Source organism: Anomaloglossus baeobatrachus, chromosome 2 (genome assembly GCF_048569485.1).
Source record: "Anomaloglossus baeobatrachus isolate aAnoBae1 chromosome 2, aAnoBae1.hap1, whole genome shotgun sequence".
NCBI classification, from domain to species: domain Eukaryota; kingdom Metazoa; phylum Chordata; class Amphibia; order Anura; family Aromobatidae; genus Anomaloglossus; species Anomaloglossus baeobatrachus.
In genome coordinates this window covers 758,406,603-758,416,657 of record NC_134354.1, presented here as the reverse complement: position 1 = coordinate 758,416,657, position 10,055 = coordinate 758,406,603, and positions in this window count along the sequence as shown.

Below are 10,055 nucleotides of genomic sequence, written 5' to 3'. Positions count from 1 at the left end.
CGTGTGTTTTACCGAGAACTGTGTCAACGTCTCAGGCTGAGTGAGTACCACCGTGCCGTACGGCACAGCACTGCCCCCGCGACCCTGCACCTCACCAGGCCCCGCACCCGGCCTGCCATCCACCCCTACCCCATCACCGGGCCCCGGGACAACCAACCCCCTACCCACGGAGGGGAGAAATAACAACAAAGCTGCTCCCTTGTCACCGCTCCCGGGATCCCCATACAGAGCAGCGGTGGTGTCCACACAATCACCACAACCGTGGGTGGCGTCACAGACAATAAATCCCCAATACCAATCCCCTTTTCACTCACGGGCGAGGAGCGCCGCTCGAGTCCTCGGGATCCGGCCCATCGCTCGAGCCACCGAGCAGCAGCGGCCGCAGCAGCAGCGGCAGCCGGACCCGAGCAGTGGGAGAGCGCAGCGTCCCCTCCTCCGCCCGCGACAACTTGGCGCTGTGAACAGGATCTTACCGCTCTGCCGTCTGGTAGAGGTGAGCCTTGTTACCGCCGGAGGTGTCCGGCCGGAAAATTTCAGAAGCCGCCATCTTTGGCGCGAAGAGTTCCCGCTCGAGCGTCTCCTCGAGTAGTGGAGGCGCGAAGGCCAAAACCCCGCCCCGATAGAGGAGGGGCCGGAAAGAGGCTAAGGGGGACGAAATGGCGACTGGTCGCATGTAGCCGCAGCTATAAAGGCAGGGACGCCAGGACTCTGCAGGAATACTGGGTTCCTGAAAGGCACGATTGCCAAGATGTACAGTCCGACCGCCAACGAGGACGCTCCCACACCCGGCACGGCGATGTGGCTGAGAGACCGGACTGCCCCGTTAAATAACCGTCTGCAAGCCCATATGCAGCTCCTCCTAGAGGAGTGGGAGACTGACATGGCGGACGTAGTGGCTGCTATGCGGAGACGCGAGGTGGAAGAGGATTTGGAGGAGCGGGTAAGAGACCCACGCCCCTGTATTCCCGAGGGCTCGGCCGCTGAGGCTGAGGAGCCCGGCCTGCATCCGCTCACCCTGCCTCTCTCCCCGCTACCCGTGTTAGCTGCTGCCGCTTCGCCACTAGGCCCGCTACCTGACCAACCGGTAGCGATACCCTGCCAATCCGCCCCGGCGGACCAACCGGCTGCAGACGCTCAGGACGTCCCTGAATCACTCCCGGGGGAACTGCTAGGACCGCGGCCCCTTAACAAAAATGTGCCAGAAGTCCCGGCAGTGATTGCGCCAGACCCCGAGCCCGGGACCGTAGCATGGATGAAGGCCCGGGTGATTGCGTTCCACCAACGCCAACAGGATCAGATCTTCCGGATGATGGAGCAGTGGACCAACGAGGTGGAGATGCTGATTGCAACTGCCCCGATGTATGGGAGGGGAACGGATGTAACAGAGTTGACTGGTGACCCACGTCCCTATGTCCTACCAGGACCGGCCGCTGCGGCTGAGGGGCCCGGCCTAGTCTCGACCTATGCATCATCCTTGCCGTTACTTATGGGGCGCCTCAGTGTAGACTCGCCTGACCTGCTGCCCCGTGCTACTGCAGAAGGATCTGATGTGCTGGATGCTGGAGGCCAGGAGGCTGCGGCAGCTGGCGGCAACCTGCCTGACGCAGGAATAATTGATGATGACTCCGGCCCCGGCCCCGGGCCCACTGATGAGTTTGAGGGAGTAAGTGAGCGTCTCCGCTATGAAGGAGACCCAGTGGTTTTCTACACCCCGCGCACTGGTGGAAATGGGTACCGGGCACCCTTGTCACAGCAGGCATGTCAGTGCATGTTTGATATGCTGGTGGCGGAGGATGGATCCGCCTCAGCTGAAGAATCGGAGTAGGGCAGCGGAGTGCCGCTGCACAGTCCCCGTTGGGACCAGCAGTATGTGTGTTTTAAAGTTTTGAAAGTTTTTGAAAATGAGTGATCAACCGAAGTTCACCTGATTGTCTGCAACCGTGATTGAACCGGCCGTTGCCGGCACCGTTGTCCCCATGGGGACCACTTGAAAAGTTGTGTAAGGGACTCCTTACGGACAAGCCTGTGAATTTGCAGGGCAACCACAAACGTTAGTGGGCTGTAAATAATGTTTTGTTGCAGCTTACCGTTACCGCCTCCGGAGCAGCAGATTGGAGGGAGGGCCCGCAGTGGAGCAGGCTGGGGCCCAGCCACCACCAGAACCGGTGGCTACCCTCTGGAGGGGAAGGACAGATCCCGCTCGGGTGACTTGGTTCAGGACTGGGGTCAAGGGGTGCTGCCTGTTTCTTAGGGGCACCATCAGGGCCAGGTTACTTGGGTGGGTGAGAGCGGAAGCCGTAACCGTTAAAACTGTTACCGTAACGTTTAAGAAAAGTGCCTCCCGTTGTGGGATGATGTTATTTTATTTGTATTATGTTTTATCTTTTTCAGAAAAATAAAACCGGTGTTGGACGGGCAGCCCGCGGACGGTCTGCATTTTGCTAAGGGGGAATGTGACGCCCTGGGCAAGCCAGGGGTCACAGGTAATGACACCACCACACCCTACACCCCGGATAGGTACACCAAAGCTAAACCAGAAACCCTTGTTGCCTTCCTCCAGGGGCTGATGTCCACACCAGGGGGTGGGCCAGGCGGTTGGCTCCGCCCATCGAGGAGTTCACAGTCCTGGAGGCGGGAAAACCAGGCAGATTAGTGGGAGCTGGAGTTGAAGTGAGAGTGAAGTGGTAGAGGAGCAAGTGAGAGGAGTTGAAGTGAAGGAGAAAGTGACAGTTTGAAAGCCTGAAGTTGGTCCGGGTGTGTGCCCCGGACTGAGACAGCAAGGTTGGCAGACGGCGGTGACCGTCTGCAGGAGAGGCTGATCGGAGGTTGCCGAAAGGACCGTGGACGAGTGGTGGCCCGGCGGTACCGGACCGGTATACGAAGAGAAGCCAGCACCATTGGCAGGGGCCTTTCGGATCCCGGCAAGGCTAGGAGTCGCCGTGAATTTGCCAAATCCGTCAGTGAAGGGGACCTCCGGGTCTCCCAGCAACTAAGTCCCGATTGAAGGCAACAGTCCAACCGTAGGAGAGAGACACCGCCACCGCCAAGGCACCAGTTTCTCAGGGCCAGCGCCTGCGGGCAAAGAGGGGCTCCTCCGGCCCACATCCAAGTCGGGGAGCGGGTTACCGGTGGGAACCCATCGCTACCAACATTACACAAGGTGCAGGGAAAGAGACAGTCACCGTTAACTACCGGGGAAAAGCAACAGCAGCCGTCCGTGGGAACCGTCTTTCCAGCCGTGTGTTTTACCGAGAACTGTGTCAACGTCTCAGGCTGAGTGAGTACCACCGTGCCGTACGGCACAGCGCTGCCCCCGCGACCCTGCACCTCACCAGGCTCCTCACCTGGCATGCCATCCACCCCTACCCCATCACCGGGCCCCGGGACAACCAACCCCCTACCCACGGAGGGGAGAAATAACAACAAAGCTGCTCCCTGTCACCGCTCCCGGGATCCCCATACAGAGCAGCGGTGGTGTCCACACAATCACCACAACCGTGGGTGGCGTCACGGACAATAAATCCCCAATACCAATCCCCTTTTCACTCACGGGCGAGGAGCGCCGCTCGAGTCCCCGGGATCCGGCCCATCGCTTGAGCCACCGAGCAGCAGCGGCCGCAGCAGCAGCGGCAGCCGGACCCGAGCAGTGGGAGAGCGCAGCGTCCCCTCCTCCGCCCGCGACAGGATAGATAGAGGGATAGATAGATAGATAGATAGATAGAGGGATAGGTAGATAGATAGAGGGATAGATAGATAGATAGATAGAGGGATAGATAGATAGATAGAGAGATAGATAGATAGATAGATGGACAGATAGATAGATAGATAGATAGATAGAGGGATAGATAGATAGATAGATAGATAGATAGATAGATACATAGATAGATAGATAGATAGATAGATAGAGGGATAGATAGATAGATAGATAGATAGATAGATAGAGGGATAGATAGATAGATAGATAGATAGATAGATAGATAGATGGACAGATAGATAGATAGATAGATAGATAGATACATAGATAGATAGATAGATAGATAGATAGAGGGATAGATAGATAGATAGATAGAGGGATAGATAGATAGATAGATAGATAGAGGGATAGATAGATAGATAGATAGATAGATAGATAGATAGAGGGATAGATAGATAGATAGATAGATAGATGGACAGATAGATAGATAGATAGATAGATAGAGGGATAGATAGATAGATAGATAGAGGGATAGATAGATAGAGGGATAGATAGATAGATAGATAGATAGATAGATAGATAGATAGATAGATAGATAGAGGGATAGATAGAGGGATAGATAGAGGGATAGATAGATAGATAGATGGACAGATAGATAGATAGAGTCCTTGGATGTTCATTGTTAATTGCATGCTTTTGACATTAAACATTCTCCATTCTTGCGTGCGATGATTTTTCTTCCTTGTTTGTCTCTATAAATCATGAAAAATGAATCTTCCTGTGTAATTTTAGTCTGATTCGCTGATTTAATTCCACGTTGATCGATATTCTTAGTACAGTTTATCCTGTGGGAATTCCACTCAGAAATTCAGAACAGTTTCTGTGTTAATTGAATTATTTCTGTAGCACACACTGATTTTCCTCCGTTACATTGTGCCGCTCGGGGAAGACGTCTTGGACATTTACCTGTCAGTGGAGGTGAGGAGGAGCAGGACTGTGATCTCCCCATCCATCCATCCATCACAGCTGGAAATCTTTCCTGGCAGAGATGACAGTAGCATGCTGACTGGTAAGCAGCGGGCGGCAATGCCACCTTTCGTTAAGACCAGCCCGGTATAAGTGGCCTTGCCAGAAATAGAGAAAAATTGGATCACAGTCAAGATTATTACAGCTCATTTTCGAATGATAATTTCACCACAAATTTCTGAGCCAGGATACTTCTAATAGATAATTAGGAGACTAAACACAGAACATCTGTGTATAGAGAACATTAACTAGGAGGACAGCGCAGGCTCGCCACAATGCAGAACCTCCATCAGAGGTAATGTAATAAAGAATCATGTGCGAGGCAAGAGAGCCCGGTGCACCGCAATGTTGTCATATGTAAAGTAGCACTGAGATATTATTCTGTTATTCTCTTCCTTCGTAGCTTTAGCAGGTACATTTAGAAAGTTATAAACTTGAGCATCCAACTTTGTTTGTTTGCCTCTTGCATTCCTAATATCATTGCATTGCATTGTTTATCTAATACAAGTGTGGCACCCCAGTGGTCACAGGAGCCACAGTGGCATTGTTCTCCTCACCGGGATCAATGCTATGCTTGGAGGTAGCGTGAGGACCTCTCATTGTCAGGCACATCACATGCAACATCTCTTACTCCAGGCCAGCAGGGGGAGCTCATAACCTGTTTTGAAGGAAGCCTCTCTGTACATGCTGACCTGAGGGAAGGGTAAGACTGCTTTCACACATCCGGTTTTTGCTGTGCGGCACAATCCGGCTCTTTGCTGAAAAAACAAAACCGTTTTTTTTTTGCCGCCGGTTCCGTTTTTTCCTGCATAGACTTTCATTAGTGCCGGATTGTGCCACATGGCCTTGCGTTCCGTCCGTTTTTGGCCACTTGCGGCATATTTAGCCGAGGCGACGGCCGGATGGAACGTTGCCTGGCACGTTTTTTTGTGCGGCAAAAATAAACGCATCGCGATGTGGCACATTTTCCAATGCATGCCTATGGATGCCGGATGTGGCACGATGCTGCAAAAACCGCATCCGGCCGCCGCATGCGGTTTTTGCCACTTCGCATGCTTAGTAGCCTGCCACAAGTGGCAAAAACCGGACGGGCCGCATTTAAAAAACTTATGCAAAGGATGCGTTTTTTTCGCCGCATCCGTTGCATAGGTTTTAGAGCCGGACTGGCCGGCTCTGCCCCTACCGGATGTGTGAAAGCAGCCTTAGAGTGAACAAGAAGGAAGTCAGGCAGAACAGTGTTGGCCAGGAGAAAAAGCGGTTGCTGTTTTAGAGCTGCTGTGTGAGCTTTGCACGACCGAGCACTAGGACAGGACATCGGGGTCCTTGGTTACTGGGTGCTAATGATCTAGTAGCAATACCCGGGGGGAGGGGGGGGCAAGAGATTTTACATTCCTGGCTCACCTTAGTTCCAAGACGCAGCAGCAATATAGAACCCGGGATCACAGTAATACAAGCGGGTCCCGTAACCGGTTCACATTGCCGTCACAGTGGACAGTCATCTTCAAGTGAGAAAGAGAGAAGGGGATGCTGTGCTGCTCCAGACCGCAGCGGCTCCCACCAAGAGCGCATTAACTCTAGAACGCATACCTGGGGCCTCGCAGGCCTGCTAGGTTACTTGTTTTCTATTGTAGATTTCTATGGTTGTGCATTCTAGGGTTAAGGTAAGGAAGGCCTCCAAGCCGCCAGGCTAGGAGAGATCCACGCTGCTTCTGGGCTGACTGGACCACTGTCAACCTGGACCATAACACCCGACCAGTAAAGGTAAAGAGGAAACTACCAACCTGTGTCGTCCAGTTACTGTCGGCGTCCCAACCCTGCACCCCATTGCACCGCTAAAACCCTCACCATCCACCCGGGGCCTGCTCCACCTGTGGGGACAACAACAAAAAGAGGAATTACATCCTCCAATAGCTAAGCAATTACTCACAGAAAAATGGCAGAAGATGTAAACTGCCCAGGCCAAAAAAACAAATGCACTGCCAAGATGCAGTAAGACCTCCAATAAATGGAGGCATCACAGGTGCAAAAGGAGCAAATCACTCTACCCTTTACAATGATGGAGGGGAGCTATTGCTTGATGGTAAAATTGCACACTTGTGGCTTGCATAGGGCACCGTTCACACATGCAGGTTCAGAGTATCTCGTAAAGCAGCCTATTAGGTACTCCCATCCTATTAGATGCCAGCGGGCTGCGCCAGTACTATATACAGTCATATGAAAAAGTTTGGGCACCCCTATTAATGTTAACCTTTTTTCTTTATAACAATTTGGGTTTTTGCAACAGCTATTTCAGTTTCATATATCTAATAACTGATGGACTGAGTAATATTTCTGGACTGAAATGAGGTTTATTGTACTAACAGAAAATGTGCAATCCGCATTTAAACAAAATTTGACAGGTGCAAAAGTATGGGCACCCTTATCAATTTCTTGATTTGAACACGCCTAACTACTTTTTAATGACTTACTGAAGCACTAAATTGGTTTTGTAACCTCATTGAGCTTTGACCTTCATAGGCAGGTGTATCCAATCATGAGAAAAGGTATTTAAGGTGGCCACTTGCAAGTTGTTCTCCTATTTGAATCTCCTATGAAGAGTGGCATCATGGGTTCCTCAAAACAACTCTCAAATTATCTGAAAACAAAGATTATTCAACATAGTTGTTCAGGGGAAGGATACAAAAAGTTGTCTCAGAGAATTAAACTGTCAGTTTCCACTGTGAGGAACATAGTAAGGAAATGGAAGCACACAGGTACAGTTCTTGTTAAGCCCAGAAGTGGCAGGCCAAGAAAAATATCAGAAAGGCAGAGAAGAAGAATGGTGAGAACAGTCAAGGACAAGCCACAGACCACCTCCAAAGACCTGCAGCATCATCTTGCTGCAGATGGTGCCACTGTGCATCGGTCAACAATACAGCACACGTTGCACAAGGAGAAGCTGTATGGGAGAGTGATGCGAAAGAAGCCGTTTCTGCAAGCACGCCACAAACAGAGTCGCCTGAGGTATGCAAAAGCACATTTGGACAAGCCAGTTACATTTTGGAAGAAGGTCCTGTGGACTGATGAAACAAAGATTGAGTTGTTTGGTCATACAAAAAGGTGTTATGCATGGAGGCAAAAAACACGGCATTCCAAGAAAAGCACTTGCTAGCCACAGTAAAATTTGGTGGAGGTTCCATCATGCTTTGGGGCTGTGTGGCCAATGTCAGCACCAGGAATCTTGTTAAAGTTGAGGGTCGCATGGATTCAACTCAGTATCAGCAGATTCTTGACAATAATGTGCAAGAATCAGTGACGAAGTTGAAGTTACGCAGGGGATGTATTTCAGCAAGACAATGATCCAAAACACCGCTCCAAACCTACTCAGGCATTCATGCAGAGGAACAATTACAATGTTCTGGAATGGCCATCCCAGTCCCCAGACCTGAATATCATTGAACATCTGTGGGATGATTTGAAGCGGCTGTCCATGCTCGGCGACCATCAAACTTAACTGAACTGGAATTGTTTTGTAAACAGGAATGGTCAAAAATACCTTCATCCAGGATCCAGGAACTCATTAAAAGCTACAGGAAGAGACTAGAGGCTGTTATTTTTGCAAAAGGAGGATCTACAAAATATTAATGTCCCTTTTATGTTGAGGTGCCCATACTTTTGCACCAGTCAAATTTTGTTTAAATGCGGATTGCACATTTACTGTTAGTACAATAAACCTCATTTCAATCCAGAAATATTACTCGGTCCATCAGTTATTAGATATATGAAACTGAAATAGCTGTTGCAAAAAACGAAATTGTTATAAAAAAAAAAAGGTTAACATTAATAGGGGTGCCCAAACTTTTTCATATGACTGTATGTGAACCATACAGGGATAGTGACTATAGTATGCAAGGCCTAACAAAAAGAGGCCTGGCTGCATTCTGTATAAAATGTTCTGTGCAAAAGAATATATAAATATATGAGGTATTGGTTGGTATTATGGCCATAGTAATATTATGAACCAATATTATGAATGGTACCCTATGCAAGCCACAAGTGTGCAATTTTACCATCAAGCAATCGCTCCCATCCATGATTGAAAACGGTAGAGTGATTTGCTCCTTTTTCACCTCTGATGGCTCCATTTATAGGAGGACTTGCTGCATCCTGGTAGTGCATTCGTTTTTTTGGCCTGGGCAGTTTACATCTCCTGCCATTTTTCTGTGAGTAATTGCTTAGCTATTGGAAGATTTAATTCCTCTTTTTGTTGTTGTTGTTTTTTTATATACACATATATATTAGTGTAGTGACCCACAAGAATGAGGATCCGTGACGTGAATTGTGGGCTACCGTACTATGGCCATAATACCAACCAGTACTTCATATACTGTATTTATATATTCTTTTGCACAGAATATTTTATACAGGATGCAGCCAGGCCTCCTTATGTTAGGCATTGCATACTTTAGTCACTGTCCCTGTATGGTTCACATATATAGTACTGGCGCAGCCCGCTGGCATCTAATAGGATGGGTGTAACTAATAGCCTGCTTACCAGATACTGTGACCCTGCATGTGTGAACAGTGCCCTATGCAAGCCACAAGTGTGCAATTTTACCATCAAGCAATCGCTCCCTTCCATCATTGGAAAGGGTAGAGTGATTTGTTCCTTTTGCACCTGTGATGCCTCCATTTATTGGAGGTCTTGCTACATCTTAGTAGTGCATTAGTTTTTTTTGGCCTGGGCACTTTACATCTTCTGCCATTTTCCATCTGTGGGGAGCGACACCACCCCGGCTGCCAGTGGCGTAACTAGAGTGCGATGGGCCCCGGTGCGAAAGTTGGACCTGGGCCCCCCTCCGGACGTTGGTCAGATGAATGGGCACCTGTAGCGTTCTAAATCCTATAAAGGCATATTAATTGCCCCTTCCCCCCCTTCATTATGCAGTAATGTTCCCAATCCTGGTACATATGTCCCCCATACTGGTATATATGTCCCCATCCTGGTATACATGTTCCCCATCCTGGTATACATGGTATATAATGTCCCCATGCTGGTATATATTTATCCAATCCTGGGCCGATCCTAGTAAAAATGTTGCACATCCTGGGCCCATCCTAATATGTCTCCCATCCTGATATATAGTATATGTTCCTCATCCTGGTATATATGTCCCCCATCCTGGTATATATGGTCTGGGACTGTCTCTAATGAATAATTAAAAAAATATAAATAATTTAAAAAAAATTCTACTCATCTTGCCTCTGCTCCCACATCACCAAGTGTCCTCTGTAGCGAGTGCGGAGTGGCCTGCAGCTGACATCAGAGTGCATGCTATAGAGCATGACCATACTA